Source organism: Epinephelus lanceolatus, chromosome 21 (genome assembly GCF_041903045.1).
Source record: "Epinephelus lanceolatus isolate andai-2023 chromosome 21, ASM4190304v1, whole genome shotgun sequence".
Lineage (NCBI taxonomy): Eukaryota > Metazoa > Chordata > Actinopteri > Perciformes > Serranidae > Epinephelus > Epinephelus lanceolatus.
Window position 1 is genome coordinate 5,394,666 of NC_135754.1, and position 12,094 is coordinate 5,406,759.

The 12,094-nt window shown below is 41.0% G+C and overlaps 2 non-coding genes across 2 annotated transcripts; both read right to left on the minus strand.

Annotated features, from left to right (window-relative positions):
* Positions 1 to 3,988: 3,988 nt before the first annotated feature.
* On the minus strand, positions 3,989 to 4,061 carry trnaf-aaa (transfer RNA phenylalanine (anticodon AAA)). Its single transcript has one exon. It is a non-coding gene; the product is annotated as a tRNA-Phe (tRNA).
* Positions 4,062 to 5,939: 1,878 nt separating this feature from the next.
* On the minus strand, positions 5,940 to 6,012 carry trnak-uuu (transfer RNA lysine (anticodon UUU)). The gene has a single exon. It is a non-coding gene; the product is annotated as a tRNA-Lys (tRNA).
* Positions 6,013 to 12,094: the final 6,082 nt, after the last annotated feature.

Consider the following 12,094-nt stretch of genomic DNA (forward strand, 5'->3'; position numbering starts at 1 on the left):
ATGTAATCATGTTGTATGCACCTACTGAAAGAACACACTGTGTCTTGTTAAACGATGAAACACATACTCAAATGCTGTAATACATATACACATTCACAGATTGCACTCTAAAGGTTCACCTTGCATAAGACTGAGAGCACTGAGGACTGTATAGAAAGTCCCCAAAATACACATGTTTTTTAAAAATAGAGTGAAAGCGAAACCAGACCTAAGGGAAGAAAACTTGGGAAACTCCAGGCTGCATTACACCATTAAAAATGGGCCCAATCAGAATTAGACACAAAGAAAGGTTTTCTACCAATAGAATTGGTCTTAAGAGGGAAAGATTAGCAAAAAGAGGTGGAGACTCATTTGAATCTCCACCAGCATATAAGCCAGGGTTCTGAGAGCAGGTTTTCAGTCACACTCCGGAGTCTGACTCGCTAAGTTGTATGTGTTAAAGCCTGTTGACACATTAAACTTGATTGCATCGGACTTTGCCTGTTTCCAGTGTTTCTTTAAGTATTTGCCAGCTGAGCCTAAGGTACCAAATCGACATCTGAGGACACCTGATAAGAGACAAGAGGTTCAAGGTCGGGAGCCTACAGACCCACTTCCAGGCACCGATTTTTGACACTTCAATATGACAGTAATGCCTTTAAAGTATAATACACATTATCAAGACTGGAAATGTGTGCAGTTGGATTTGGACGTCACTACGTAAGAACCTCAGAACTTATTGCAGCCAATGAAAGTCAACATAAATGTTATCATGGTGGCAGCCGCAGACATCTCCAAATTGAATTATTTTGAAAATTTGATTCTCAAAGCAAAAAGGAAATTATAGTGAGAGGGAGGATAACCTCAGCTTTAACCAAGCTACATCAACAAAAGGGGCAGAAAGTGTTTTTAAACGGACTGGTACCAAAGAAATGATTGACTATACTGTATGTGGCTGTGCTATTAGTCAGCAACTGTGCTGCTATCCCGCCCGTGAGAACGACTTTTACAAAGCCGTAATGATGTTTTCACCAGGAAAGATCAAAGATTGACAGATGGATGTTACCTAAAATGCCACATACATTTTACCAATTTTAGAAATGGTAACAAGTTGAGGTGCTGTTTATTATAGAGAATCTGTTTGAAGACGCTCTTATCATTAGGTCATCGATGGACATTGGGGTTTTATTATTGTCTTGTTTGAGGACATTGGGACTTTATTATCATCTTGTATGAGGATATCGGACCTTAATTATCCTTTCGTTTGAGGATATCGGGACTTATCCTCAAACGAGACAATGTTTCATGTTTTATACTTATCAGGTCCTATTAATCCCAAACAGCTAAGAGAAATTAAAAATCCATACCAAACAAATGTTTGGGTCTCAGGGGGAAATCTGGTGATTTTATCAAAGCACTTCACATTCACTTCATTTCTCAGTCTATTCTCTGTGCTTTGTAAGAGTACAAAAACTACTTAACTCACTTCCTCGTTGGACACTCACTGTTCAGTGTGTGTGTGTCTGTGTGTCTGTGTATGTGTTTTGGGGTCATGAGAGTCTGGCCATTGCCTTGTTTCAACACACTGTATAAAAGTGGCCAATTATATGGCCTTATTTGGTCAGGAGAGCTCCTGAAGAATTCATCAAACATCTTCTACCAGTCAGTCTCTGAATGTTATGAAGCAACTGTGTGTGTCAAGGTGTGTTTGAGTAAGTGTGAGAATGGCAGAGGGAAAGACACAGACAGAGACAAAAGCATACAGGACTGGCCTTAATTCACTTGGGCCCCCTCCCCCTCAAACCATCCGATCACTTCATCTTTACAAGACCACGGATATCACAAGTGTTAAATGAATATGGCCTCAAAACACGCTGTCTCATATTTTTTGTACTCTTAATAAACCTCTAAATGTATTGATATAAACTGGGACTGCTCATAGCGGGCATTCAGACTAAAATCATCCATAAGTCCAAAGAGCGCATGGGGTTGTGTTGGTGGGACCATGTTGCTTCAGGTGCCAGGGGAACATGATTTACAATCCAGGATGTCCAGTTTGAGTAACAGATCCATGAATCTGAAGGTTTATCCAACATCAAAACAACTATTTTATCTTTTGCCATGGTGATTGCGAGGCAAACAGTTTTTTACAAAACAGTAATATTTTGTCGATGGAGAACAAAACCTTGTACAATGGATCAACCGACCGGACATCTGAGAGAAAAAGAAGAAAAGTTATCTATAAGCAACAGTTAAATGAGAATAGATTAAATCACCAGTCGCTGGTAAAAGAAACTGGAAGCTTGGCATTAAAAATATGTGCACATTTAAACAGGAACATGTCCCTGTTTTAGTGTAGATTCTTTAATCTACACAATAGAAACAGAAGGTTAGTCTTGTATAAGGTAGCACTCTTGGAATTTGATCAGGGAATATCAGGTGGACATAATATGGACTGAAAAATCACAGTTTGAACCTATTCAAAGGGCCACATGGCAGAATGGCTTCCCAAACTATTTAAAGCCCAGTTGCACTATTGTTGTTTGATAATGATCAAGGGTCACTTTCGCTTTTCTGGTCTGGAAGACAAATTCTAAATCACAGTCTATTTGGGGGAATTTTTTTCCAACACTATTCTCCCTTGTCATACAACAGTGTGGGGACATCGACAATATGAAAGTTGTTGTCATTTAATTATTGTTCTTACCACATTTTTTTTTGATACACAACTGGTAAACCTGCTTGACATGTTTGAGCCACAACAAATGCATTCTGTCAGGTTTTCAAAAGGCAGCAATACCATCATCAAAATATGGTGTCAGCAGTCTAAAATGAAGAAAAAGCAGGATGATAAATATTGCACCAAAGTGCTGCAAAATGGTTGAATGAAAGAATACGACTAAACCTATACCAGCATTGAAAAATGTCTCACAGCCATGGTGAAATACATTTTAAGAGTTCAAGTAAAACTGTCAAAATTCAGAATTTTCAGAAAGGTTTCATGGCATCAGTTCCCCTTATGGATATACTTTTTATAAAATGTAAATAACTACCTTTTACTGATTATTCAATTAAATTGTTTGTAAACCTGGGGTGTGGATGTGTTGCAATGTGACACAAACTATACATATGAGGGATGTTCATTATTGAGCAATTCTCAGTGAACCCCAGTCTGAAATGAAGTCAGCCAATAGGTGTAATGGTTTGGTCAATCAGTTTGTGCAAGGCCAATGTCTATCAAAACCCAGTGTTCCCTGAGAATTTTATGGGCAATTAAGGGCCCATTCCACTTTGCCAAATCATGTGAAAAACGTGCCTTGCATGTGCCAACATCAAGAATATCATGCCTGCAATGCCTGCAAATAGGTTTTCTTCAGACCCAGTTCACCACTGCAGGAGAACCTCTACAAAGTTTCATAAATGCACTAATGGACGGGGTTGTTCCACCACTGGTCATCTGCTGGGTTTAAGGTTTACATAGCGAAAAACATTGTTGTGAGGAAAGAGCACCTGAACAAAGACTTAAACCCTGGACTCTCTGATTGTACTCTGATTGTGCTCTGCTGTCTGTTAACCAGACTTTGAAACAAACAAAGAAGTGTTTTTTTCCTTGAAGAAATCATCTGCAGATTACAGACAATGCACTCTTTGTCTCTGTCTTTGTAATGCTGGATAAAATATTTTAAAAAAAGGAAAGATTTCAAAGGATCACCCTTTTATCATTTCCACAAGACATCATGTCTTACTGGGGAATATATCTGAAGATCAGAGACAAACTCTTATATTGATTTTAAAGACTCATTTGTGTTGGTTATATTGCTTTCACAACTGAAAAAGTTCAAAGAAAACACATCTTGGCCAGTTGGAGTGCAACGCAAAATCATTTCTGCAAAACACAGTCTTGGATATGCTCATTGCTATGACTTTCAAGATCACAGATCACACATGAAATATGGCATACTACCTTCCACAAGTGTGGTTCCTGTCAACAGAGAATGCTGAGCTCTCTTGCTGAAACCCAGGATTGAACTGGGGTCCTTTAGATCTTTAGTCTTACGCTCTCCCAACTGAACTATTTCTGCCCCGAGTGTGGACAGTGAGTACTGTTACACTGCATTTCATCAGCCACCTAGGTACTACCCTCATAAAGGTGCAACTGTTCCAGCAAGTCACCAATACAGTTTGAATGGCTGGAAGAAACCAAAGCCTTTAGATCTCAGTCTAATGCTCTTCCAACCAGAGTTGGATAAGGATTACTTTAAAAGTAATCAAATTACTTTACTGAGTTACTTTTTTGAAAAGTAACCAGTTACTTTACAAAGTTACTCCCTGAGAAAAGTAACTCAAGTACTACATTTCCTATTGGGAAATGGACCACAGGGTGCTTAGCCTACATTATTTTGTCTCCAAAATTAAAGTCATGGACCACTTGCCCTTCACTGAGATCCAATTCTCCCATCACAGCCGTCACTTTGACCAGTAGAAACACAGAATGATCTGCTGCCATAGACAACTGTATGACAACAACACCCCAGTGTTTTTAATATTTCCTCTAGTGATGTAACCACACAGAGTAAAAGGGGAAAATGATGGTGTGAAACAGCAGAGGCACTTCGTCAACCCGGTGAGTACTGTCATTAGCATCAAGCTAGCAAACAATGTTATGTCCTCATAATGGAGACGGACATAAAGTAATAATATTAACAAATATTGGTGGGGCTTTTACTCACCACAACTGCAGAGGCTCCCAGCTTCATTTGAAACAAACTACATTATAGACAGTCTGTTATTTATTAATCCCTCTGTGTTTTTATATTTTTACTTTTTAATCCGCTCCCGTTGGCTTCATTAAGTTACCGCATCGCGTCGTCATTTCAAACTCACTACTTCCGGAATATGTTTCAAATCCAAAGCCCCTTATAACTTCGGCTGAGAGAATCCCTCCATTTTATAAATAGGCTTTTATTATGAAACATTTGTAGGAACTTGGTAGTGGAGGATTCAGTAGCTTGAATGTTTACGTACGGTACTTCAAATGTAGCTCCTGCCATCTGCTGACACTTTTAGGTGACTACAACAACAACATTTCGGCTGGCACATGAACAGACACAGTGACTGAAATAATAGTAAAAGTAATAAAAATAGGACAAGAATAACCCGATGACATCACACACGTGAAAGACGACCGGGGATAATTGGTGAGGAGCATCGTGTAGTGTGTCATGTCTGTCGGCCAAGTCACGGCACAATTTTATGACTCCACAATCGTGTGATGTGACATAGTGACTTTCAGAACGGGCAGAAAAGTTGTGTGTACCAGGCATAATGCAAGTCCTGAGTCTGACCTGTCTGTCAGTGAGTCCTCGTCCATCTATTGAGTTGTGGGGATTTTACTGACGATCCTGCGGAATGTTTTAGACTCCACCGTAGACAACGGCAGCATTTCTCCGACCACGTAACGAGCCACAAGCTTCATGACTTCTTTCGGACTGATAGGTTTAACGTTATCTCCGTTATTAGAACCAAAAGACAATCGTTGCTGTTTCGGAACTGAAGGACCAGCGTTCTAAAAGTAACGGCAGTAACTGATGGCTTGTTTGAAAATGTACTCAAGTATTTGATTACTCAAACAGCAAACTAACTGTACTACTGTACTGCGGTTACATTGTAACACGTTATACCCAACTCTGCTTCCAACAGAGCAATTTCATCCGTCAGTGTGGATAAGTGCTGTTACACTGCATTTCATCAGCCACCTAGGTACTACCCTCATAAAGGTGCAACTGTTCCAGCAAGTCACCAATACAGTTTGAATGGTTGGAAGAAACCAAAGATGCCAGAAAAGTATCCATTCCATTTGTCAAGCATCTGATGATTGCACAGAGGCTTTTTCACACTCTTTTGAAGGTGGACCCTAATGACAGAAATACTTGTGGGAAGAAATGAAAGTGTCAAGCCAACACCTGAACAGGGACTTGAACCCTGGACCCTCAGATTAAAAGTCTGATGCTCTACCATCTGAGCTACCCAGGCTCTGAGAGAATAATGTTTTTCTAAAAAAAAAATAAAGAAAACATCTACAAAGATCAGATTGTGATCATTTGCGCAAGACATCATGTTTTCCTGGGGAATACATCTGAAGAGCAGAGAAAGGATTTCATATTGACTTTGAAGACCTCTATGTGTTGGTATATTAGTTTCACACTTGAAAGTTGGAGTGCAATGCTTACTATACCTCTGAAGAACATCGAATAATCAGCAATTGTCTGTGAACCTCTGTCAGAAATGAAGCCAGTGAATAGGCAAAATCATTTCTACAATTAACTTGTGTCAGGCTGGTTCTGAGTTTTGCAAATCACAGCTGCGCCAAATTGTTGAGATAAACAATGATGTACAACTCTTGCACACAAGGGGAATAGTTGCCAAGTTTTCATGTACACAGTCTTGCTGTTTGCTATGACTCTCAATTGTGCCACTTCACAGGAAGCAGTAGGAAGAATGCGTCCAATGCCAGATCTTACATGAATATGGCATATTACATTCCACAAGTGTGGTTCCTGTCAACAGAGAATGCTGAGCTCTCTTCTCAAAACTCAGGATTGAAGTGGGGGCCTTTAGATCTTCAGTCTTACGCTCTCCCAACTGAACTATTTCTGCCCCGAGTGTGGACAGTGAGTGCTGTTACGCTGCATGTCATCAGCCACCTAGGTACTACCCTCATGAAGGTGCAACTGTTCCAGCAAGTCACCAATACAGTTTGAATGGTTGGAAGAAACCACCCAGATAGCACACCTCCGCTATAGGCTATCGGTGCTCTATCTGAATCGGAGTGTTGGGAATCAACATATATTTACCTCACACGGTGGCACCAAATATGTTGGGGTCAACACACCAGGCTTCACACAGAGGCACCAAATATGTTGGGGTTAAATTGGCTATCGGAAATAATTAATTATTATTATTAATAATTAGTAATTATGTTAAATAATGTGACTTAATTAACATTAAATCACCTCGTGGGGCACCATTCCCGTAAAGGGAAAAATGATAGCCAGTTAAAGATATCAGTCTCATAAAATACGCTAAACTATTAATTTGGAGTTTGATTAATAATTAAATTAATGACAACAACCAAAATTAACAGTAACGCCTGAAGGATTTCTTGATGCAGCAGAGGTTGACTATTAATTCAGCCTTGTGCAACATTAAACAGACTGCAGGTATGATTCCAAAGAATTATATTTATTCACAAATAAGTAAAGCAAACCAAAACACACAAATTCTAACTAACTATATACAAGCTTGGTGTGTATATGTGTGTGTGTATGTGTGTGTGTGTGTGTGTGTGAGAGAGAGAAAGGAGAAAGACAAAGGCGGGTGTATTGATCAAGTAGCCGTTTGGCCTACAAACAAAACGGCTGACAACAGAGAACTACCAAAATGGCCGTATCAAGGCTGCTTCAGTTCCCGGGGGAGGTGTTTGTCTGACCGTGTGGTCAGGACAAAGACAAAGGAAAAGAAGCGGGAACTTTGAGATGCCTGTTTGGGTGTAGCTCTGTTGAAAGCCTATTTGTTAATGAGTCTATGTCAATGTGACGTGTGTTGCAAACGGTCTGGATTAGTGCAGAGATTGTTTAGTTGCATGCAAGAATCTGTTTGTGAACAGTATTAGCAAACTAAACACTTAGCTGTGGTGAAGCCAACTAATCAATGACCTAACTGCAATCTATCACAACAATAACTCAGTAAACAGCATCAAATCACATACAACAGCCAAACAGTCTTGCTTAGCCTGTAAAGCTGTGATAAGCTATGCCCAGTTGTTACATTACCGATCCTTGAATGGATGGAGGAAAGAGTCACTCGGTGGTGTACTGCTTTGTTAGTCAGCAGAAGAAGGCTGGGAAGGTGGTTCCAGGTGCAGTCTTTGTTGGGTCCTTTGTTCCAAAGATGAAACTCCGAGGAAGCTGGTCACTCAGGGTTTCACAGAGTTAGACGCTGGGTGCTAACTCACTTAGTTCCTTGTTGCTGGAAAGCTGGTTGCAAACCTTGTGTTCGCAACTCTACCTTTCTGTTTCAGGTCAGAGAGTCTGTGATCAGTTGTCCTCCCTTTAGTGGTTTGGGCTATGGAGCAGGGGTTTGGGCCTCTGCTGTCCCAGGCCCAGCTGGAAAGAGGGGTGCAGCTGCTACAGCAGCTGGAGCAAGAAGAGCACTGCTCCACGGTTGGAGCAGAGAAGAGGAAGTTCTGTGGAAGGGAGCAGACCTTGTGCAGAAAGCCTGTGACATCACAGAGTCACTGAAAAAGTTCTGTCCAATCAAGTCATGAGACTTGGGTCTCACTGAGGTGTGAGGTGAGACCTCCTGTGGAGATGGGTGTCACCTAGCTGTCTTTGTTTGGAGAACAAAGAGCATGTAGAGGAAAAAGCTTTTAAATCTCCAGTTATGACTTTACCAAATGAAAAATCATCTGTGGTCCTGTGAATCCCAACAGGAGCGACACTCCGCTGGAGTGTTTCTACCAGAGGGCCGGTAGCGGAGCAGAGCAGAATTTCACTCACGCCAGTGCACCCTGACTCTGGAGAATTTCTGCTGGCGGGTTGGTGGCAGTCTCCCAGCAGAATTTCACTCGCGCCAGTGCACGCTGACGCACTTGACCTGACATTTTTCTGATGGTGGTACTCGGTCGGGCTTCTGTCAGAATTTCACAGATTTTCCTTTTCCCGCTTCAGTCTCTGCTCAGAAACTAAATGTTTATATGTACCCAGTCATTTCAACATTAGACCATTTCTGATATATTTCTGATACCAGAGTCAACCATTTCTGATATAATGTTAGCTAGCTAGCAGTTAACATTGCCGCAGCTAACGTTAGCTAACGTTAGCTAATGCTGCCGCAGCTAACATTAGCTAACGTTAGTAGTGTAACAGTATTTGGGTCGCGGTTCAAACCAGCACTGGTCAGTTAAACTTTACTGTCATCAAACACAGAAACACGGCCAGATCATGTGAAGATAATATTTCTGCATGATAGTCAATTTGTCGTCTTATTCTGACAAAACTGTAGCATACGGTCGTAGGCCATAATATAGCTGAGTCACGACAGCGTGACATCAGTGCCGTAAAGCGGAGTTAGTTGTGATGAGTGTGGTATGAATGGCCGCTGATGTACATAAAGACAGTGAGCACACAGTCGTTGTCCGCACGTCACTGGACATAACATTGGCGACAAGGATGGAGCCTCCATTCTCACCTCTGCCTATGTTCCTCGCTCTGCCTGATGAGCCACCTATCCCGTGGTCCTGCTGGTGTGAGTCCTTCCAGAAGTTCATAACCGCTATTGGGCTAGCCGAGGCTGACGATGCTAGACTAAAAACCATGCTGCTCCACAGCCTGGGCAGCAAGGGACAACGCATCTTCCACACTCTCGGACCCGTGCAGCCATATGAGGACTATTTTGCCTTACTGGCCGGACATTTTGCTGTTCCACAGAGTGTTCTGGTACGTAAGTTAGCTGTTAGTTAGCTTAGCTGTTTATATGGCAACTTGCGTGAGACTAGCTGATAGCAAGTGGTGGTGCTAGTTCTCGAGTCTCGTGCGAGTTGCCATATAAACACAGCACACCTGCACGGCAGGCTATTTGACCACGGTGAGAAATGATGCTATAAAAGTGGAGTAAATTATGTCTTTTCAAGTCAGTTTTTAATGCCGCGGCTTCAGGGCACTTGGATTACGACGGACGAGCCATTCTGGCGTTTTTGAAATGCATTAGCAGAGTTTTATTACATTTTCAAAATGTGGGTTCTGTGCATTTCAAGTGTAGCTGTTATTCCAGCTAGCTGTTATCCTCAGATACCCTGGACGAGTTTTGTGGATAAAAAAACTACAATTTCCTTTAAGTACAGCTGCTCAGAGCTTAAGGAAAGTTAACGTAGCGAAGGTAAGATGAAGGCTGGACTTTGTGTGTCAGTTGCTTTGACTCGTGCTTGTGTTTCTCTCCTTGTCTTTTTGTGCGTGCATGTGCGTGTGTCAGGAAAGGACCTCCTGGCATTAGAGAGGGCGTTGGCCCTGTGGACCTCTTGTGACGTCTCAGGGAAGTCTCTTTTTGTCAGAAGAAAACTCCTCTGTGTCTCGGTCAGTACACACTGCTATCTACTTGAGTAGTGATATTTACTTAAAACAAAAAGTAGTGTTTTGTTTTAAGTAAATATCACTACTAGCCTCTCGAACTGCGCTCGGGCGCCCACGTCTGCGCTCCCTCCCTCCTCTGTTAAATGGTATCTCCCAGGCACACTATGTCATCAAACCATGTGATGTTTGGTATTGCCGGATTCAGGAAGCTCTCGACTTTTCAAAAATTATTATGTGTTTCGCACCAGAGCAGCCTAAGCACACAAAGTCCAAAATCGCGATGAGTGGTGACAAGTCATGTCATGCCGTTTTTCGAGGGGAAAAGTTAAAGGATTACTCGTGATCTTAAGCGGACCTGTGATTTGAGACTTAGATCTTTTATAAAAGGTAAGAGTCTCACTCCTACCACTGTTTTTGGCTGAGATATACCGTCTAGAAAGTGGGATCATAACTTTCACGTTTCATATGGCTTTATTTGGTGATATTTTATGATGTTTCTGTGTCATAAACAACATCAGCTATCATAATCACACCTGATTTCAATAAGGTACAATGTTTGAAGCTGGCTGAGTGTTGTTTGATCACCGATAGTACTGTTTTGAAGCGGAGTGAGCACTCCTGTCATTTTGAGCTCCACCTGGATCTTTTCATGGAAAAAACACTGTAGAATAGTCATACTTTGAGCAATTTTCTTCAAATCTGACACAAATGTTCATTGATAGTATGCCTACGGCCCCACATTGTCATTTACCTGCTCAGATGAAGCCACAAATAGTTATTCATCCTGAAAATCATTTTGGTTTTTTTATTTTAGGCAAAATCTTCAGTTTTTTTCTTTGTATCACCTAGAGTGTTTCTTACACTTTCACAAGAAACCTCAGGGTGTTTTCTTTCTGGCAAGACCTCATGCATGCATGTAGTCAGAGCGGTTCAGACGCTACAGTCATTTTAATTTGGCTATGTCATTTTAGGCGTTTTTGCTACAAAATGGGGGTGGAGTGCAAGAGGCTAGTATCTACTAGAGATCATTACTATTCACTAAAGATCATTATCTACAGATCACTATTATCTACTAGACTAGAGATCACTATTATCTACTCAACATCACTACTAGTGATTACTAGATAATAGACAGATAGTAGATAGATCACTGTCTACTACAGAACAGATGCTTAACCAAATAACTAATAACTAATGTTATACATGCTTGCTTTAAAAGTGCAAAATAGTTGCCGGTGTATGTTAGTGCATCTGTGTTAACAGCGCACTCGGCTGCAGGCTAGTAGTACACCCACCCTGCCTTCCAGCAAACTCCAACTCCGGCTTGACACATTTTTAAATAGCCTTTATTTTGATAAACAGACCACATATTGGGAATCTACGTGGTTACTTTATGCAGTGAAAAAAATATTAAAACTTGATAAAATGACACTCAGCCCTAAAGTCAACCTTAAAAGGGTTGTTACATTGGAATGCTGAGCAAACGTTAAAGAACCCAAAGCTGCATTGATTTAGAATGGTGATTCAACTTATGTCGAGGTGTGCATTAAAAGGTGGTCATTAGACGGTTTTAATGCACAGGCAACAAATCAGAACTGAGTATTCACCCAGACCATGGTATAAAAATAATTATCTACAGATCCTAAACCATAACCCTGACCTATCCACTGTCATCGTATAGCCCACAACCCAACCAACCTATAATTCACCTAGAAATAATAAAAGCAACAATAATAATACCCATACTACTAATAACCACAACAATAACAGTCATAATAGTAGTAATATGAATAAGGTTATAATAATAATAATGATAATATTACAAACAATATACAAACAATTGCATGCTCGTGACAAGGCACTTTACAGTGGGCTCTCATTCACACACACACTCACACACCAGTGGCTACGAGCTGCCTAGCAAGGCGTGGCACGCTCATTTAGTCTTTCCCAAGGACACTTCAACATGTGGTCTGTCGAGGAGTCGG